Source organism: Glandiceps talaboti, chromosome 7 (genome assembly GCF_964340395.1).
Source record: "Glandiceps talaboti chromosome 7, keGlaTala1.1, whole genome shotgun sequence".
In the NCBI taxonomy this organism is placed as follows: Eukaryota; Metazoa; Hemichordata; class Enteropneusta; family Spengelidae; genus Glandiceps; species Glandiceps talaboti.
The window spans coordinates 24,740,205-24,763,521 of NC_135555.1; the positions used below are offsets into that span (position 1 = coordinate 24,740,205).

General features: G+C 34.8%; 1 protein-coding gene across 1 annotated transcript in view; it reads right to left on the minus strand.

The window, feature by feature from the left end:
- Positions 1-22,655, minus strand: part of LOC144437867 (uncharacterized) — a 435,833-nt gene extending 413,178 nt beyond the window's left edge. The window contains exon 1 of the mRNA XM_078126900.1: positions 22,652-22,655. The gene's annotated coding sequence lies outside the window, so the exon portion shown is untranslated. The remainder of the gene's footprint in view (positions 1-22,651) is intronic.
- Positions 22,656-23,317: the final 662 nt, after the last annotated feature.

Sequence of the window (23,317 nt, forward strand, 5' to 3'; positions counted from 1 at the left end):
GAGACCTTAATTCAAGTATTGACATCCATCATCAATATAATGGTAGCTTACTAGATAGAGACCTTAATTCAAGTATTGACATCAATGATCAATGTAATGGTAGCTTACTAGATAGAGACCTTAATTCAAGTATTGACATCAATGATCAATGTAATGGAAAACGTAGAAATGAGACCTCGGGACTGTCACCCTCAGGGTGAAAATAAAATTGCCCAAATGTTATCAAAACATTATGTAACAATAATAATGCCTATCTATATTTTTTCATACTAATTGTTGTAAAATGAGTAATTGTACATGATTAGTGTAGATAAAGTTATGAACTTAAGGGCAATGATTATACTGAATAACTATACTTTCTTGTACCTTGTAGCATTAGTAGAGCCTGCAGTATTTCACATTTATCCTGTCCACATCGTGACAACAACCTTGCAACAAATGATTCAGGGATCTTGTTCTATCATACTCAGAACAAAGCTTATCCATATGATATATATGATGTCAATCAGTTCATACCATTCCCAACTAAAGATAACACTACGTATCAACTTGAATTATGGGATTTGAATGCATACACAGACTATGATATTGTGGTGACATCACAACATGCCTACTGGAAAGTTAGTCATCACTCTGAACTGATGGTTGTCAGAACTGAAAAACACTGTAAGTATCAGCATAAACTCACTAGAAACACTTTATCAGATTAAACTCAGTAGAAACATTGTATCAGCTTATATTCAGCAGACACTCTGTATCAGCTTAAACCCAATAAAAACACTATCAGCTTAAACTCAATAGAAACACTATCAGCTTAAACCCGATAAAAACACTATCAGCTTAAACTCAATAGAAACACTGTCAGCTAAACCCAATAGAAACACTATCAGCTTAAACCCAATAGAAACACTATCATCTTAAACCCAATAGAAACATTGTATCAGCTTAAACCCAATAGAAACACTATCAGCTTAAACTCAGTAGAAACATTGTATCAGCTTAAACCCAATAGAAACACTATCATCTTAAACCCAATAGAACATCAGCTTAAACCCAATAGAAACACTATCAGCTTAAACCCAATAGAAACACTATCAGCTTAAACCCAATAGAAACACTATCATCTTAAACCCAATAGAACATCAGCCTAAACTCAGTAGAAACACTATCAGCTTAAACTCTGTAGAAACATTGTATCAGCTTAAACACAGTTGAAACAGTGTGTGAGCTTAAACTCACTAGAAATGCTACATCAGCTTAAACTCAATGCAAACACTCTATCAGTTTTTGAAAGTGTGAAATTCCCAGTATTCCAATCTTGATAGAACAATGTTCAGTATTTCCAAAACTTTTGAAAAGGTGTGATTAAAACTAAAATTAAAGAAACAATGTTATAATAGCATTTACAATTATTCAGTATTTCCAGCCCCACCTAGACCAGTCCAATTCCAGCTGGCAGACATAGCCAAGGAAAGAGAGTACAAAGCTGTCATTACATGGACTAGGAGTGATCTGGACAAATACAGTGCAGCATCCAAATATTATGTAATGATCAAAGATGTCACATTGGCACATAAAGATCCTTGGATGTCACTGGCAAATGTCACACACGAAATAACTGGGTAAGGAAAATTCAGTGTTCTTTCTAAACAACATAACAATTAGTGACATACCAAGCACATTTCATGTAATATCTCACCTTCTCAATTGATAAAATGGAAATTACATCACAAACAGTATTATTTTGGGTACCAAAATGGCTATCTGACCCAACATACTCACTTCATCTACATGGTGTGCTCACTATAAAGACTCCAATTGACATCTACACATGGTGTGCTCACTTTAAAGACTCCAATTGACATCTACACATGGTGTGCTCACTGTAAAGACTCGAGGAGAAGCCTACTACAGAGAACGCCTATGCGTTCAATTACTGGACATCCTGTTGATATTCAATGTTTGTTGATGTTTATTGATATTCAATGCGTATACCCCATGACAAGTAAGACGCAACCTAATTGGACGTGTGTCTAACTGAGCAGAAATTCATTTGAATGGGCGTCACTTCAGATGTAGAGGAGGCGATAAGGCTAAAAAATGTAAACATGTACCAAGAAGGTCAATTCAGGCAAAATAACGAAGGTAAAATAGCAATGAACGATTAGCCGACATCTACATCGGATTTTAATCAGATTGAGCAATGTTGTACCTTTGATGAATCTCAAGTTGATGTCTATCTTTTGTTATACCTTTGTTATAGGTATCTATTAAGACAGAGTAAGGAGGTGAATCTGAAAGACAAAGTTTACATGATCAAAGTGATAGCCACCAATAAACATGGTGAGAGTGAGCCAGCAGTCTGTCCACAACTTATTGACTATCATTCATGTAAGTACATTAAGTCAAGTAGTTGTCAGATATTAAAACTGAGATTGTGATGTTATGTAGACATCACAACAAAGACAACTTAGTATGAATCTTAGTACCTATCAAACTCTCTGAAAATTACAATTATGATAAACTCTTAAGTTGTGCTACAATACCATCAGTGCTAATTGTTTACGGTTGGTACAAAATACAGGTGCAGGCCAGGCCAGATCAGGTCAGGTATGGAAGGAATATTTCTTTTATGTTCACATTCAGATCCAAAGATGTTAGTCTGTTATATCATTTGTTGTAGATTTTCGATTAGTTGTTGTCAAATCATTTTTTTCTCAGTATAGTAATGCAACATCAGTTATTTTTTATATTCCAATTCGAAACACAATTAGTGTCTCATGTTCTCGGAATCACACTTTTCACATTGATTTCATATTCGTTTTTGTTCAAGAGCAAAAAATATTTTGCCAATACTTGCCTAGGGTGCACAGGACAGCTATAGGCACTTTTAAAATCTTGCATGTGAAAAAAAAAAAAATGGCAGACACTCATATGGGAAAATACTCTCATTTCGTGTGTAGGGGAGATACGGAGGTAGCGTTCCACTAACGTTGTTTGCTATTCAATATCCACACGTAGGTAGTATATTGATGTGCCTGATAAAAAGTGTGTAATATATGCAGATAGTGTTTTAAAATGATCATCATGAAAGTTATTATGATGCAGCCTTGAATTCCTGTTAGATTCTTTCATCACACAAAGTGATTAGGGCTGTTTCAAAACTTCCACTTTGGTGTTTCTCATCAGTCGTAAGGGATGTCTCCCAAATTTGTGTGCTTTCATTTGGTAGTGGAGGCATCATAGAGTGATTGGATATAATATTGATCAAGTATAGATATGTTGTCGTTTTTTCTCCTGTGCCAATAGTGGTAGGCTGATGTTTATACCATCTATATCATGGTGTATCACCACTAAATGGTACAGTCAGGTTCAGTCATTTTTACCAGTGATTCACTGTATGAATAACTGGAGTTATTTTTTTAATGGTATATATAATGTGTGATGGCAAATGTCAGAGAAAATGTCGAAGACAAATAGTCGTAAAATCCCTTCTTCTGTTCATATTCACACTGATTCTGATCGGGTCCAACCCCAAAGTATGAATGCTGTTTTGATCCTGTGTTAATGGTTGAAGCTCTGAAGTGTAACTAGAACAAAATCTAGGGTCAAAAGCTAAGCATGGTTGTAGCCATGTGTGCAGCTACAGTAGTGTGAATGTGTTTAAAGCTTTGGCTAAATATTGACTGCCAAATTCTAATGGTAGATCTTTGGATCTGAATATGAATCGAAAGAAAAATTCAGACTTTAACAGTCAATACCAGACCTGACCTGGCCTGGCCTGCAAATGGTCTGTACCTGCATTTTGTACCGACCGTATTGTTTGCAATATTTAGTTGCGTAAGCACAGTTTTATGAATTTTGTAACCTCTTTATTTGATTTGTTACCATGGAAACAAATACCATGAACACCTGTTGGACCATTATTGTAAAGGATAAATGTTGAAAAATATTGTAAACAGTTGCAAAATTTGGTGAAATTTATATGACTTTCAAAAAATGAAATTGATATTACATCAATTAAAATGAATCCTGTCGTTGTTTTCCAGATGGTGGTGTTGTACTCTTCCTTGTATCCTCAGGACAGATGTCACATGTGACAACTTTTATTGCCTTTATCTCGTTACTCCTAATGCTAGTGATAAACTAACCAGTCCATCAATAGCTACATTGTGATAAACTAACCAGTCCATTAATAGCTACATTGTGATAAACTGACCAGTCCATCAATAGCTACATTGTGATAAACCGACCAGTCCATCAATAGCTACATTGTGATAAACTAACCAGTCCATCAATAGCTACATTGTGATAAAATGACCAGTCCATCAATAGCTACATTGTGATAAACTAACCAGTCCATCAATAGCTACATTGTGATAAACTGACCAGTCCATCAATAGCTACATTGTGATAAACTAACCAGTCCATCAATAGCTACATTGTGATAAACTAACCAGTCCATCAATAGCTACATTGTGATAAACCGACCAGTCCATCAATAGCTACATTGTGATAAACTAACCAGTCCATCAATAGCTACATTGTGATAAAATGACCAGTCCATCAATAGCTGTATTGTGATAAACTAACCAGTCCATCAATAGCTACATTGTGATAAACTAACCAGTCCATCAATAGCTACATTGTGATAAAATGACCAGTCCATCAATAGCTACATTGTGATAAACTAACCAGTCCATCAATAGCTACATTGTGATAAACTAACCAGTCCATCAATAGCTACATTGTGATAAACTAACCAGTCCATTAATAGCTACATTGTGATAAACTAACCAGTCCATCAATAGCTACATTGTGATAAACTGACCAGTCCATCAATAGCTACATTGTGATAAACTGACCAGTCCATCAATAGCTACATTGTGATAAACCGACCAGTCCATCAATAGCTACATTGTAATAAACCGACCTGTCCATCAATAGCTACATTGTAATAAACTGACCAGTCCATCAATAGCTACATTGTGATAAACTGACCAGTCCATCAATAGCTGTATTGTGATAAACTAACCAGTCCATCAATAGCTACATTGTGATAAACTAACCAGTCCATCAATAGCTACATTGTGATAAACCGACCAGTCCATCAATAGCTACATTGTGATAAACTAACCAGTCCATCAATAGCTACATTGTGATAAACTGACCAGTCCATCAATAGCTACATTGTGATAAACTGACCAGTCCATCAATAGCTACATTGTGATAAACTGACCAGTCCATCAATAGCTACATTGTGATAAACTGACCAGTCCATCAATAGCTACATTGTGATAAACTGACCAGTCCATCAATAGCTACATTATGATAAACTGACCAGTCCATCAATAGCTACATTGTGATAAACCGACCAGTCCATCAATAGCTACATTGTGATAAACTAACCAGTCCATCAATAGCTACATTGTGATAAACTGACCAGTCCACCAATAGCTGTATTGTGATAAACTAACCAGTCCATCAATAGCTACATTGTGATAAACTAACCAGTCCATCAATAGCTACATTGTGATAAACTAACCAGTCCATCAATAGCTACATTGTGATAAACTAACCAGTCCATCAATAGCTACATTGTGATAAACTGACCTGTCCATCAATAGCTACATTGTGATAAACTGACCAGTCCATCAATAGCTGTATTGTGATAAACCGACCAGTCCATCAATAGCTGCATTGCGATAAAATGACCAGTCCATCAATAGCTACATTGTGATAAACTGACCAGTCCATCAATAGCTGCATTGCGATAAAATGACCAGTCCACCAATAGCTACATTATGATAAACTGACCAGTCCATCAATAGCTACATTGTGATAAACTGACCAGTCCATCAATAGCTGTATTGTGATAAACCGACCAGTCCATCAATAGCTGCATTGCGATAAAATGACCAGTCCATCAATAGCTACATTGTGATAAACTGACCAGTCCATCAATAGCTGCATTGCGATAAAATGACCAGTCCACCAATAGCTACATTATGATAAACTGACCAGTCCATCAATAGCTACATTATGATAAACTGACCAGTCCATCAATAGCTACATTGTGATAAAATGACCAGTCCATCAATAGCTACATTGTGATAAACCGACCAGTCCATCAATAGCTACATTGTGATAAACTGACCAGTCCATCAATAGCTACATTGTAATAAACTGACCAGTCCATCAATAGCTACATTGTGATAAACTGACCAGTCCATCAATAGCTACATTGTGATAAACTAACCAGTCCATCAATAGCTACATTGTGATAAACTGACCAGTCCATCAATAGCTGTATTGTGATAAACTGACCAGTCCATCAATAGCTACATTGTGATAAACTGACCAGTCCATCAATAGCTGTATTGTGATAAACTGACCAGTCCATCAATAGCTACATTGTGATAAACTGACCAGTCCATCAATAGCTACATTGTGATAAACTGACCAGTCCATCAATAGCTACATTGTGATAAACTGACCAGTCCATCAATAGCTGTATTGTGATAAACTGACCAGTCCATCAATAGCTACATTGTGATAAACTAACCAGTCCATCAATAGCTACATTGTGATAAACTGACCAGTCCATCAATAGCTACATTGTGATAAACTGACCAGTCCATCAATAGCTACATTGTGATAAACTGACCAGTCCATCAATAGCTGTATTGTGATAAACCGACCAGTCCATCAATAGCTGCATTGCGATAAAATGACCAGTCCATCAATAGCTACATTGTGATAAACTGACCAGTCCATCAATAGCTACATTGTGATAAACTGACCAGTCCATCAATAGCTACATTGTAATAAACTGACCAGTCCATCAATAGCTACATTGTAATAAACTGACCAGTCCATCAATAGCTACATTGTGATAAACTGACCAGTCCATCAATAGCTACATTGTAATAAACTGACCAGTCCATCAATAGCTACATTGTAATAAACTGACCAGTCCATCAATAGCTACATTGTGATAAACTGACCAGTCCATCAATAGCTACATTGTAATAAACTGACCAGTCCATCAATAGCTACATTGTAATAAACTGACCAGTCCATCAATAGCTACATTGTGATAAACTGACCAGTCCATCAATAGCTGTATTGTGATAAACCGACCAGTCCATCAATAGCTGCATTGCGATAAAATGACCAGTCCATCAATAGCTACATTGTGATAAACTGACTCAATATAAACACTGTAGGGCGATATTTCTATCTTCTATGAGCTTGCATTTCAACAAGAGTTTTGTTCCATCTGCCATATGATTTGACCCCTGAAGTGTGTCATTCACCATGAGACCCCTAGATTGTTCTATTTTGTATTGAATTCTAAAGATTAGATCCGATGTGTATTCCTAGTCACACTGAATGTGTAGGTACAGTTTTCAATATTTATTGTATTAGGTGCATGATAGAGGAGTTCAGTGTTTATTCTTGACCTAAGAAACTTCATTGTAATGACAACTAACTTTTGACATTGCTTGCTTCACATGTGCACTGTCAGTTTTAGATAGGAGTTTGTGTTAGATTTTCACAAGGCATGCCAGACTGTTTTGCTTGTGAGTCAAGTTTTCAAAAGTTGAAATTTAATCACCATTTCAATGAATTAATTCTGAATGACAAGAATGTCATTTTAAAAATGTTTGAAGTTTTTATCACATACAATTTCAATGATTTAATTCTGAAATGACAAGAATGTTATTTTTAAAATGTTGGAAGTTTTTATCACATACAATTTCAATGATTTAATTCTGAAATGACAAGAATGTTATTTTAAAAATGTTGGAAGTTTTTATCACATACAATTTCAATGATTTAATTCTGCAATGACTAGAATGTCATTTTAAAAATGTTAAAGTTTAATGATTTAATTCTGCAATGAATTAATTTTGCAATGTCATTTAAAAATTTTGCAAAAGTATTGATATTTTTTCAAAGCAATTATAGGAAAGGATGACCATGTGAATTTACTATGTCTAATACAAACTTGGATGTGTCAAGATGATAAAACGCATTGGTTTCATTCACTTTCACTTACCAGTATGAAGCTGGTATTGATCTGAACTTAGGTGAAAGGTATGAATAGCAATCTTGTTTGACCCTTAAATCCAACCTTACTTGGCAAGTTCCATTGAATGCATTGTTGCCTGTATCTATAACCAATACATTTAATGCAAGTTCCAAAGGGGACCATACATCACTTTTGCTAAAGTTCAGATTATTGCTAACACTGTACTGCTAGGTGATAGAAACCAACCTATTGTATGTTGTCTTTTATAACACCCAACTATTCATTAAACATAGTGAATACACAAGTGTTGACCAGAAATACATGAAGACCTCCCTTCTCTAGACAAATACTGGTAAATAAAAACTCTACTGTAACTAACATTGTCATCATTGTATACAACATGACTAATTCTTAACATAGACTTTAATCTTCCCTGAACTTTACCAAAGGAATCCTCTAAATACTTTTTTCACTCAGTCTTTTCCAAATTTAAGTCACAGTTTCATATTTCATATTTCAAGTTCCTACAGATAAATTTTCAGTTGTATTCTGTCAAGCAGAACCAGAGGACATTCTCTCAAACTTGCCAAATCCACTATCAGATTGGACATCAGGAAGTATTTCTTCACTCAACGAACTATATCTCATTGGAATAATTTACCTGTCAGTGAATATGTAATTCAAGCCAAGACTGTGTGTGACTTTAAAATTAGACTCTGTCAGCATAAGAACAAAAAGAGGATTATCTAAGCCTTTAAGGCTTCCTCCCCTGTCTTGCCATGGTTTCTTCCATGGTGATCATAGTAAATCATAGTACTTCATATTTGAAAGGGAAACAAAGGCAAAGCTTTTTTTGATATCTGGTAGGTAATGAAAAGTCACTTTCATCATCTCTACATTGCATGGGTCAGTTCCCTAAAGAAAAAAGTTAAGCAGTTACTTAAATCAACAATGAACAGATCTGCTCAGTAGGGAATTCTTAAATTGCAAACAATCAATGAGGTGAATTTTTAGTGCCCTAGCTGAAGTGAGACTTTTGTGATTGACTCCATCTGTCTCATCAGTTGTCAGTGTGTCCATATATTATGTCATAATAGTGTGGCATAATACATCATTTTGTCAGACATGCAATATCTGATATCATTTCAAACCAGACACAAAGATGACATATGGGTTGTGTGCACTTTGTTTTGTGACATATGCAAATTTGACTGGATGGGGGGGGGGGGGGCTGTATTTGTTGTTAAAAATCAGCATAACTCAAAAACTGTAATGCATAGAGACTCCATTCAAGTGTCTACCCCTATTATAAGGTTCAGGTTTTGAACTTCAGGGTCCAAATCAAGCCATTTCTTGCCTATCACAACCAGTTTCTTTTCAGTCCTGTGTACAGAAGAAGAGATATCTACACAAGGATTACGTTTGATGATCATATCACGTTTCGTTACCCTGTGTCTGTTCATAGCTGAGTTGAGAATAGTTATATCACGTATCTTGAAAGCCGGACATCCTCACATGAGATCCCATTGGTCTAGTATAGTGTATAGTATAGTATAGTATAGTATAGTATTATGGCGTTGAATGCCTGCCAATATTCGAAAATTCAATACTGCAATGACTATATGCAATACTGCAATGACTATATGCAATACTGCAATGACTATATGCGATATGACTACATGAGATGATTACATGCGATATGACTACATGAGGTGACTACATGCGATGTGACTACATGAGATGACTACATGCGATATGACTACATGAGATGACTACATGCTATACTGCGATGCGAGATGATGACATGATATGTGGCGATTTTGTAATGACGTTATGCCATTCGTAGATTATTCAATATGCATAAGGGGTAGACCATTCGATATCCTGGGGGGCTTTGAAGATTGGTGGAGAGTCATTATTTTTTTCCCCACCTGCTTGCCTGAGAATTATTTTTTTCTCCTTCGCCTATGCTGGCAACTTTTTTTTTCTTTGCTTTTCTGAGATATCCGTATTTTTTTTTACGTCAATGTTGAACACCTACATTTGTTGCCACAATTTTCTGTTTGGTTTTGGCACACGGTAATAGAGAGAGTAAAAAGATGTTCTATGACACACATATTATATTTAGAAAACTACATATTTCATACATGTTTGATTTTCAATTAAATAAACATCGTTGACAGTTTTTATGCCATGGTATGGTGACACACTGAAAATACAAATCGGAAACTTGATTGGTGAGCTCAAACATTCAGATAGACCAGTCTGTTTCTCAAGCTTGGGGGATGGGGGGTGTCAGTGTTTTTTTTCCATTGGGCCGACAAAAAGTCACTGACCCCCCTGAATAAAGTTTCATAGCATCTGACAGTAAGTTGTAGAGGGAAGAGCTTTGAGACTGGGATATGTCCACCTCTTGTGTGTTATTGTGTGTGTGAATGGGGGGGGGGGGGTTCTAGGGTTCTACAAAACGGCCTGGAGGATTTTTACTTCTAAAGGCAATGTTTAGGCTATTCACAGACACTTTCAGACAATAATTTACAAGCTTTACAAGGCAGCTCTAACATGTAAAAAGCAACTACATAAGGTTGAAACATGTTTGAAATAAAGTTCCATAGCATCTTGACAGTAAGAGGTGGAGGGAAGAACTTTGATTTGAGGCTTGGACATGTCTACGTTTTTTTTTACCAATTTTGGTGAATCTTATTGTTGGTTTAACGAATGAGTGGCCTCTGGGGTGATGGAGTGCAAGGGGTCCCCCCGCCAGATCTGCAGTTTTTTGTTTCTATTTAGGCAATTTTTAGGTTATGCATAGCCTCTGAGATATATATTGCCAAGCATCGAAAAGCTAAAGTAAATATAACTTTTTACCTAAGTTTTCCATGTTATAAAAGTGGGCCTGTAACATTGGTATAGGGGCATTGATATTGCATGTATAGTAAAGTTACTGATGTGTTAGAGCACTTTAGGAGGTCATACCTAGTGTACAATATAAACTTGAATTTGAGTTGTGGTGTCGATACATGTAGTGTCTGAAATAGGAAGTATAGCATCCATTTTGACAAATTCATACTGAAGAGACTAGAACAATTTAGATGAAGTTCTTTTATAAACTATCCAATATTATGAAGGTTACCATTACAAAACCTTCAAGTTCACTTTTGCCCCAAAGTGTAAGATAAGTGAAGCACTGATTGTGAAACAGCCAAACACTTACATGGCATGTTCTGTAACTAGTGTGGTAGCTAGGTAATACATGTATTATATGTATAATGTTATGTATAGTTATTTATGAACCCTTACATGAAGTAATATTTAAACCATTTACGAAAGAAACAGAGAAAAGAACAAATATATATATATGTACCACATGCTAACGAAACTGACTGGTACCTGACATGTGTTTGAAACTGTTTGTCATGATTTGACAAGTGTCCTGGTTGGAGAGGTACGAGCAAGTTGAACAGTATACTCGAACCTGTGCATCATTTCCCTGCCAAGACATTTTTTTTTCTAGCAGTAGTGGTCCGTCTTTTTTTTCCATCACCCTCTCATATCCGGATTTTTTTTCAAGCAAATCCATTTGGCATCTTTTTTTCCCCGAAATCTTCCAAGCCCCCCCCCCCCCCGGATATCAAATGGTCCACCTCTTACCACGTGCAACGGTGCAACATGCTGAGGAGTACTCCCTAGCCTGTTTCATATCAATACTCGTATTATGCGTATTGAATAATCTACGAATGGCATAACGTCATTACAAAATCGCCGCATATCATGTCATCATCTCGCATCGCAGTATTGCATATAGTCATCTCATGTAGTCATATCGCATGTAGTCATCTCATGTAGTCATATCGCATGTAGTCACCTCATGTAGTCATATCGCATGTAGTCATCTCATGATGTAGTCATATCGCATGTAGTCATATCGCATGTAGTCACCTCATGTAGTCATATCGCATGTAGTCATCTCATGTAGTCATATCGCATGTAGTCATCTCATGTAGTCACATCGCATGTAGTCATATCGCATGTAGTCACCTCATGTAGTCATATCGCATATAGTCATCTCATGTAGTCATATCGCATATAGTCATTGCAGTATTGCATATAGTCATTGCAGTATTGCATATAGTCATTGCAGTATTGTATTTTCGAATATTGGCAGGCATTCTACGCTATAGTACGTGTACGTTACAGAATGACTGGTACAGTGATGTCAATGAATGTCTTCAACATTTGTGCAGAAGTCACCAAAGTATTAATAATGTAAGAATCTCTAGTTAATCGATTCATTTTTTCTTGTTCAGCACATATTCAAGTCTTTATTCAGACGTGAGGTATATTTGTTTACTTGATAAATGTAGTAAGAACAGTTTGAATTCTAAAGGTACCAGCATTAATATTCCATTTTATGTTAGCTCAGAAGAAAAAACAATTATACATTTGCATGTACCAAAATAAAATGACACTGCCAAACATGGTTTGTACTTTTGACTTCCTTTATCAGGACGTATCTGGACTTTATATGCGTATAAAGATACTTCTGTGTGTCCCACTTGGATGTAGCACAGGGGCGGGTCAGTGTCTCAATGAAATTATATTTTCATTTACCAAAGCAATCAGTTCACGTGACACGTTTGATTGACAGTTGTCATTGGTATATATTGTTGGATTGATAGTTATATGTTTACTCGAGTGTGCTATCTTCATAAAAATCGTCTTAAACACTTCTGAATTAAATCCTCCTCACATAAAGAAAGAAGCGACCAAAAATTTGACTGCTCATATCGTAATTGAATCCCGAGAAATCAACTGTCTTATGAAGCTTTCAACAGTTAATAAACTAGTTGTCTTGCCATTTCTTGCCCTAATATGTGGATAATGTTGTTCCACCTATTTTAGACAGAGAGTATATCTGGCCTGAATTACATTTCCGCGCAAATGCAAACCGAGGGAACGAACAGCACTTAGGGAAGGGGTGGGGGCTGATGAGAAAATATTTTGTTCAAATTGTTTCCCAGTTCCCTCTTCCCTTCAAGCTCACAAAAAAACGTTGTCGCTGATTTTCATTTGTGCAGTTATATGGCATACTTCCCGTATTCTGGAGATGTGCAAATGTATGATACACTAGTATAAAATAACAGTGGTAATCGACTTCAGTGTTCATACATAATAAGAGATTTCTTTATAAGTGTGGGATTTGCAAGGAGAGGTTGGATCGTAATCTATATTTGGAGATACTTAGCCAACCCCATTCAATTGTGGTTTGGCGCAGGAACAGCATACCTTGATCACCCATGGGGAGTATTCTGGAATAGGGCTCAATCATTTGGTAACCTTGCCAAAATAAACCACAGGCTAGCATTGAAAGGGTTCTGGAAAATTCATTAAACGGAATAATTTTTAACCGACACAATATGCACATTATGCAAGTTTTTCGATTTGCCAATCCCCTCTCATCGCAACGGAGGATGTTTTTAGACATGGTATTTTTTACAAGTGTGTAAGTAATGTTTATGATAGTCCATATATGCTTTTCAAGTTACATTTTAAAGTTCCACAGATGCCGGATCGGAGAACTAGAAAGTTTACAAACCTGATGCCAGTAAATTTAATGTTTTTAAACACTGTGCCGTTCACAGATGTACATGTATAACAACGTATAGTGGTCTTTGTTGTAGTATTTTTAATATTGACTTTAATTTATCAAATTTAATTTTCCAGATTGTCCACCTGACAATATTGATTTTATATATTTGCCTCATAATGTATTTTAGATATAGTATTTTATTTGCCACAAACTCAAAATCATATCAACATAACAAGAGAGAAAGTACAAAAGACAGTGGAATAAATATTACAATTAAACTGATGGATGAATACAGAGTTTATGGCTGGACCACAGAAATAGTTTGAAACAAACTAGTCAAGTTTGTGGCCCATACTACAATTGATTAAACAAATAAAATAATCAAAGCAAAAACAAAAACAAATTTGAAATTAAAACAAAAACAAACAAAAAACAAACAAAACAAAACGCGTTCTCATCAAAAAAAATATATAACAACTGGCATTAAATGCAATGTAAGGTAGAAAAAGCTGAATTAATTTTGTAACAAATACTGTTTTAACTGAGATTTAAAAGTAGTCCTGGATTGTATTTTTTTAAATTCTTCAGGTAAGGAGTTCCAATGTTTTGCAGCTGCATACTGAAAATTGTGTTGCGTCAAAGTAAGATTTACTTTTGGAATGTAAAAGTTATCTCTCGTTGTATTCCGAGTGTGATACGTATTTGGTGGTGTGTTGAAATAGTCGTTAACTGTTTGCGGGAAGTGACCGGCCCTCAAATCAAAAATAAATAAAGAAGTATTAAATTTGCATTGCTGGTGGACACTTAGAATTCCTAGTTGCTGAAAAAGAGGGGAGGAGGGAGCACCAATATTTGAAAAAGTTATAAAGCGAATAACTTTCTTTTGAAGGTTTAAGATAGGCTTGAGAAATGTATTGTATGTATTGCCCCATATCTCTATACAATATGAGATATGGGGCAAGATCATAGAGTTATACAGCAGAAGAAGAGTAGATTTAGGTACGTAATAGCGAATTTTGGAAATTATGCCATTAATTGGAGAAATTGCTTTCCTAACTTTTTCAATGTGTGATGTCCAAAGCATATTTTGATCTAAACACACGCCAAGATAATTGGTTGACGTTACTTGTGAAATTTGTGAGCGATTGATGCCCAGACTTCCCTCCGTTTTCACCAATCTTTGCGAAGTCTTAATAATCATGAAATTCGTTTTTTCTACATTGATAGTGAGCCTATTGGCGTCGCACCAGTCACAGACTTTCCTGAAGTCGAAATGGAGTTGATCAAGCTGAATTATATTTGAGGGATTGTTGATAAATTGAAACAAGTTTGTGTCGTCGGCAAATAATCGAAATTCAAATGCATCAGTAGCGTTCACAATATCATTGATGTAAATCAGAAAGAGAAGGGGGCCTAAAATTGAGCCTTGTGGTACTCCACATTGTATTTCGCTATATGGCGAGGTAACATTATTTATACAGACACACTGCTTACGCTGGGAGAGATAACTTTTAAACCAAAGTAAAGGCAAGCCTCTGACACTGTAGAAGAATACTATGGTCTATTGTGTCAAAGGCTTTCCGCAAATCAATGAATATACCACATGTCAGATATCCATTGTCCAGCTTATTAGCAATACCAGTGATCAGGTCAACCAGGGCAAGCTTAGTACTGTGTTTTTTCCTGAAACTAAACTGAGTTTTGATGAGGATGTTGTATTTTTCAAAATATATAACAAGTTGATGATTGACAATAGATTCAAACACTTTACTGATTACGGGCAAAATTGAAATGGGGCGATAATTGCCAACATCGCATGGCGAACCTTTTTTATAAATAGGTATTACCTTGGCAATCTTAAGTAGACTTGGAAAAATACCATTGTTTAGAGAACAGTTAATTATATGTGTGAGAGGGCATGCAGTAATGTGAGCAGCATGTATAACTAAGAGGGGATTAATTGTGTCCTGACCGGTAGCTTTGCGGGGATCAAGCTTGAATATTTCTCCAAGGACGTCTTCTTCAGACACGGGGTGAAAGAAAAAGGAGTTGAGGTAGTTCCCATCCAGGTATTGTCTAAAGTCTTTGTTGCTTGTAATCTTTTGAGCAAGATTGGGCCAATACCAGTGAAATAATTATTGAATTCTTGAGTAATATCTCTTGTATTTGTTAAGCATGTGTTTCCAGGGTTGTTTGTAGTTAATTTATCGGGAGAACATTTGGTATGTGTTTTGTTCAACATCTCTTTAATAATAAGCCAAGTTTTGTTGGTGTTGCCAGAGGCATTTGAAATTTTATTGGTGTAGTAGTTTTTCTTAGCCAACCTAAGGAGCTTCGTCAATGTATTCCTGTACCTAGTATACATATTTTTAATTTGGTTATTCCTTGGGTGATTTTTCATTTTCGAGAAAAGTTTATGTTTTGTATGTATGGATGTAAATAAGCCCTTTGTGATCCAGGGTCTTTTAATTGACTTTTGTGTTCTTGTAAATGTTTTTATTCGAAGATGTCTTCTGATAACAGTATGAAATAAATCATTAAAAATATTGTATGCTTCAGACGGATCTTCGCACATGTGGACTGGTTGCCAGGATACATTGCTTAGGTCAGCTAAGAAGGCCTCTTTGTTGTAATTCCAGATATCGTAGGTGTGTGTTTTGGTACTGTTTTCAAAAACGTGATGCAGACTTTTAATAATGCCGAAAATTGGATAGTGGTCTGAAATGTCTGTTTCAATTGTACCGGACTCAATAAAGTGGTCAGTAATATTTGTGAGGTGTTAGTAACTCTGGTAGGGGTGTTAATTAATTGTGTCATATTGTGTGTATTCAGGAGAGTATTGTAATGAGTAACGGGTGGGCTATCTAAAGATGTGTCAATATTCATATCGCCAAGGACAATACAATCACGCCCGTTCACTGACACCTGATCAAGGCATGCTTCTAAACTGTCAATGAATTCATTAAAAGGTGTGTTGGGTCTTCTGTAGATAACGCCTATAACAATCTTTTTGTTGTTGATCATAGTTTCCCCAAAGATGGATTCGCAGTGATTAATTTTACATGTGTTAATGCGAGAGAAGGACAACGAGTTGTGAAAATACAGAGCGACTCCACCACCTTGTGAGGCTTCACGATTACAAGTAACGAAAGTATAGGAAGGCAAATCATAAAGACAGCAATTTGAATCGGGATGTAACCATGTTTCCGTTAGAGCTATAAAAAGAAAATTTTGATCTAACATGCTTAGAAAGTTAACAAAGCTATCAAAGTTTTTTGTAAGGGATCTGACATTGCAATGTAGGAAAGAACATGAACTGTTTAAAAGATTTCTATCAGAATTGAACTGGTTGACGGTGCAAGACTTACAGCTGTATTTGACTATGACTTCTTCGTTCATCATGAAATGACTGACATACTTAGAGAATAAGTAATCGAAAAATGTGTTTTTAATGTGCATTAAGTTAGTTTTGTTTGTTTGATATGCTTGTGTGTTTTGTATTCTTGAATTTTTCATTTTTAGGAGCCTGTAAATGGGACTTGCCGGCCTTCCGTGAAATAAATAAATAAACTGTATGTCAACGAGTTGAGTAATTGGTAACAAAATACAACACCTTATTATTCCAAGACAATAGCCCCCGTCACCACGTCCTGGTTTTCACATAATTTTATACATTACACTTTCATTCAAACGGGGGTCGACACATACATTCATAATTCATCAACAATACCGGTGCTTATCCGTCATTGCACGCATTTAGCGAGGAACGCTAGTCTATACCTTCATTACACAGTGTTCACCCCTGTGCACGTTACATAAGTTTGTATTCCTGTAAAATAAAAGAATGTGGAGAAATCAACTCCGGACTTTTGATTGGTTGTTTGTCAAATGTAACACGTGTACTCCCTGTCAAGTGATTGACCAATTTGAAACAAACAACACCTAACTAGTCTTACAAACACAATAGTTTTCCCTGCCACCACCTTTAAAGTGCACCTGGAGGGGTAGAGGAAAATTTTGATCCTCTAGGTCTGATTGGTTCATGGTTCTCGACAGGAATCTAACATCTTGGGTTGGGTATATAAATGACGCGTGATACATTTTCAAACTGTCTTTGCGACTCCAGCAAACGATAAACAAAGATGGATACTGGTATTGTGCTGCTCACCCTGGTCTATGTCGTCATAGTATATGTCCGAAGCCTTGTACTGCTGAGAGTGGATGATAGAAGAATATTCCGATGTTTGGTATGGGTCCTGGATGCTGTATGCTGTCTACTTCGCTCACTGGTCGAAAAGAGGAAGTTGGAAGGAAAAATTGCAATGTGTATCACCGTATGGATGCTGTGTTTGCTTCAGATGTTTGTTCGCTGTACAATAGAGACTGTTCGAGAATGGAAGTCAATGGTTTGCGTATTGGTTCGTCAATTTATCATGGTTTGGTCCCTGCGAGAACGTCGAAGGATGGTATATGAGATAAGTCGGTTTGCTATGTTTGTTCTTTCTGCTGCATTTGGGCCCGTTGTATGGGAATGGGGGCCATGGTGGCAATTTCGGCGCGGTACCTTTTTTGGCGGGAAGGTGGCGGCCCGGGTTGACAGGTTAGGATTTAGACGGTTTTGTCAGGAGGAAAGTTTGTCATTGGTTGTTCAAGTGGCACAGACTGTAATATTCCCCATTTTCGAAAACATTAAGAACGCAAAATACATATCAAAATTTATCTACGAATAAAAAATACAAATCAAAATTTATCGACAAACAAATTTGAATAGATACGTCATACATAGTCATGTACACAAAGTTGTTCTCGGGTACCCAGATTCCTATAAATCCAGCCACCTCCGGTATACACATTTCTTTCACAACCGAAACAATTGTATTTTGCCATGTTCAAATGAAAAATCATTGATGTTTATATTAGACTATTTACGAAACACAAACTTGAAAACCATAATTGCCTATAACCACAGAAAACCACTTCTATTTAGGGTCCCATACTAAAGTTACCCCAAAACTAGTAAACCAAATGTAAACTTAAAATAGGTTGTTCCTAGAAATACAGACTGTGCCACTTCTAATTAGGGTTCCCATTCTAAAATTAACAACTTTCGCAAAAACTAGTTAACTAAATGTAAACTTAAAATAGATTGTTTCTAGAAATACTGACTGTGCCACTTCTAATTAGGATTAAAGTTTTCGTAAAATCTAGTTAGTTAGTTTTTTTTCAAGAAATACAAAGTTGAATCGAAATATTTCTTTCATTAAAATGCTAATCATACAAAATTAAAACCCGTGTATTTTGCTCTGCAGCGCATATTTTTTTCATTCATGTTACAAATTTAAGAGTTATTTCCGTAAAGACATTCTTCTTTGAAGATGATGAAAAAGATAAGTTTGTTTACAATATTACAAATATAGCTAATAACCACATAACAACCAACAATGTGAACCAAATTTATTTTTCGTTTTGTGATGGTCAGAACATTCATAAATTACAATACAAAATAATGTCACCGCTTCAGTTATACCCATGGTATAGTGATCAAATATATGTGTCTCAAAACCAAATTAAGGCTTATGATCTCATCTTTTTGGTCAAAGATCTATCATTAGATTAAGATGCATTCTGGATGTGTTTATCTCATCAGTGATATGCAAATTAGGGCTAAAAAGACTCAAACTAAAAGAAAGTCTATAACAAGATGATCCAATCAGTAATATGCAAATTAGTGCCTAATAATGTCTTTTTGGTCAAAATTCTATCATTAGATTAAGATGTATTCTTGATGTGTTTATCTCATTAGTGATATGCAAATTAAGGCTAAAGAGACTAAAACTAAGTCTATATTTACAAAAAGTCTATAACAAGATGATCTAATCAGTAATATGCAAATTAGTGCCTAATAATGTGTCTTTTTCATCAAAAATCTATCATTAGATTAAGATGTATTCTGGATGTGTTTATCTCATCAGTGATATGCAAATTAGGGCTAAGAAGGCTAAAAATAAAAGAAAGTCTATAACAAGATGATCCAATCAGTAATATGCAAATTAGTGCCTAATAATATGTCTTTTTGGTCAAAATTCTATCATTAGATTCAGATGTATTCTTGATGTGTTTATCTCATCACTTATATGCAAATTAGGGCTAAAAAGACTAAAACTAAAAGTCTATATTTACAAAAAGTCTATAACAAGATGATCCAATCAGTAATATGCAAATTAGTGCCTAATAATGAGTCTTTTTGATCAAAAGTCTATCATTAGATTAAGATGTATTCTTGATGTGTTTATCTCATCAGTGATATGCAAATTAGGGCTAAAAAGACTAACAATAAAATAGTCTATAACAAGATGATCCAATCAGTAATATGCAAATTAGTGCCTAATAATGTGTCTTTTTGGTCAAAATTCTATCATTAGATTAAGATGTATTCTTGATGTGTTTATCTCATTAGTGATATGCAAATTAGGCCTAAAAAGACTAAAACTAAGTCTATATTTACAAAGTCTATAACAAGATGATCCAATCAGTAATATGCAAATTAGTGCCTAATAACGTGTCTTTTTGGTCAAAAGTCTATCATTAGATTAAGATGTATTCTTGATGTGTTTATCTCATCACTGATATGCAAATTAGGGCTAAAAAGACTCAAACTAAAAGAAAGTCTATAACAAGATGATCCAATCAGTAATATGCAAATTAGTGTCTAATAATGTGTCTTTTAGGTCAAAAGTCTATCATTAGATTAAGATGTACTCTTGATGTGTTTATCTCATCAGTGGTATGCAAATTAGGGCTAAAAAGACTCAAACTAAAAGAAAGTCTATAACAAGATGATCCAATCAGTAATATGCAAATTAGTGCCTAATAATATGTCTTTTTGGTCAAAATTCTATCATTAGATTAAGATGTAATTTTGATGTGTTTATCTCATTAGTGATATGCAAATTAGGGCTACAAAGACTAAAACTAAAAGTCTATATTTATAAAGTCCATAACAAGATGATTCAATCAGTAATATGCAAATTAGTGCCTAATAACGTGTCTTTTTGGTCAAAAGTCTATCATTAGATTAAGATGTATTCTTGATGTGTTTATCTCATCACTGATATGCAAATTAGGGCTAAAAAGACTCAAACTAAAAGAAAGTCTATAACAAGATGATCCAATCAGTAATATGCAAATTAGTGTCTAATAATGTGTCTTTTTGGTCAAAAGTCTATCGTTAGATTAAGATGTACTCTTGATGTGTTTATCTCATCAGTGATATGCAAATTAGGGCCTAAAAGACTCAAACTAAAAGAAAGTCTATAACAAGATGATCCAATCAGTAATATGCAAATTAGTGCCTAATAATATGTCTTTTTGGTCAAAATTCTATCATTAGATTAAGATGTAATTTTGATGTGTTTATCTCATTAGTGATATGCAAATTAGGGCTAAAAAGACTAAAACTAAAAGTCTATATTTATAAAGTCTATAACAAGATGATCCAATCAGTAATATGCAAATTAGTGCCTAATAACGTGTCTTTTTGGTCAAAAGTCTATCATTAGATTTAGATGTATTCTTAATACCATGATCTCATCGGTGATATGCAAATTAGGGCTAAAAAGCCTCAAACTAAAAGTCTATATTTACAAAACGTCTATAACAAGATGATCTCTTCAGTGATATGCAAATTAGGGGCTAATAATGTGGCTTTTTGGTCAAAAGTCTATCATTAGTTTAAGATGTATTCTTAATACTATGATCTCATTGATGATATGCAAATTAGGGCTAAAAAGCCTAAAACTAAAGGTCTTTATTTAAAAAAGTCTATAATAAGATGATCCAATCAGTAATATGCAAATTAGTGCCTAAAAATGTGTCTTTATGGTAAAAAATCTATCATTAGTTTAAGATGTATTCTTGATGTGTTTATCTCATCAGTGATATGCAAATTAGGGCTATAAAGACTAAAACTAAGTCTATATTTACAAAAGGTCTATAACACGATCCAATCAGTGATATGTAAATTATGATCTAAAAATGTCTTTTTGGTTGTCTATAATTAGATTAAGATGTATTCTTGATATGATAATTTCATCAGTGATATGCAAATTAGGGCTAAAAAGACTACAACTAAAAATCTGTAATTACAAAAAGTCTATAACATGATGATCCCCGAGCACTGAGCAAGGACCATTAGTTTTTCACCATTAGAGTAGTTTTTGTTACATGGGAGGAGTTTAAAAAAAACGTTTTTATAAGAGAACTACCGTCTCCCTCATTAACCTCTGTAAAAAATAAATAAAATAAAAGCTGTAAAAATATAACTGGTGTAAACCAAAATGCTCCTGTAGGTTGCAATTGGTTTTGCTAAATTAAAACTGAATCATAAAAGTACAAAATATTATGGTTTACCACACTTGTGTTTCTCTCTCAATCAGAGATCACAATGTTTAGAAAAGGGAATAGAATTCATCCAGCAAAAGCACTTTTAGTCCCCCAAAGTGAGTGACTATTACAATGGGCTCAGACTTCCAATATCTGATTTCTTTCAAAACTGGCACAAAGGTGACATGTCATTCGGAAAATATGCCATATTTGTCATCAAAAATCAATATTTTCTGCATAATTAATCATAAAACAAGCTTTATTTTGAAACCTGGCCTTGAGCTCCCATGGACTATACGGGGAAGGTCTGCTGTAAAGTCTGTATGCATATGTCATAAGGTACATGTACATGTATGATATAGGGTATATACTTTTCTAGGCGAGAAGATTTTGGATAACCCTGCCCATCTAGACTGGTTGATTTTATTTTAATTGTAGTTCAAAATATTGATATATTTTTCAAAATAATTCTTACAATTGCTAAAAGTAAGATTTCATTTCTCAAAAAATTAATTATTTTTGATCAGTTTTTAGGTATTACATCATATGAACTACCGTCTGCATGTATTATAGACCTGTATAGTATGTATTTTGAGTGATACAGTTGGTATAAGAAAGAGTCAGACCATTTTTAGGGTGTGTAGTATGACAACAGTTTGGTTTTTGGGGGTTTCAACATAGCCTCCCTATGTCATTTCACAAAGAGTTGCCCACCTCATCCTGGGATATATGGTCATGTGAACAAAATTAATGAAAGTGGTTTATTTTGCGAATACTAGTTCAAAGAAGCACACTTTAGATAAATTTTCTTTGCCGGCCCTACTATTAAATTCTATCTTAATAACAATAATGATAATAATAATAATAATAACTTTAGGGTAATAATAATAACATATAATAAATAATCACTAATAAGTAATAAATACTAATATAATAAATACTAATGTATGATAAATACTAATATATAATAAATACTAATATATAGTAAATAAGCACATAATTAGGCACCAATGACTGTTAATTTCTAATTCTCCTTTCATAATTAATTGCACTTAAAGTTGAAATAGTATTGGCATTATGGATTACTCTCATTAAACATGTTCATATGACAGGACAACTCTGTGTGAAATGATACTAGGAGGCTTTGCTAAGATTACCAAGCCCTTACTGTTGTCATACTACATACCCAAAAATGGAGACACTTTCTAATACCAACTTTATAGCACAAAATAGATACTCTACAGATCTATGATAGATACAGGCGGCAGTTTGTACGATGAAATAGCTAAAAACTGACCAAATTAATT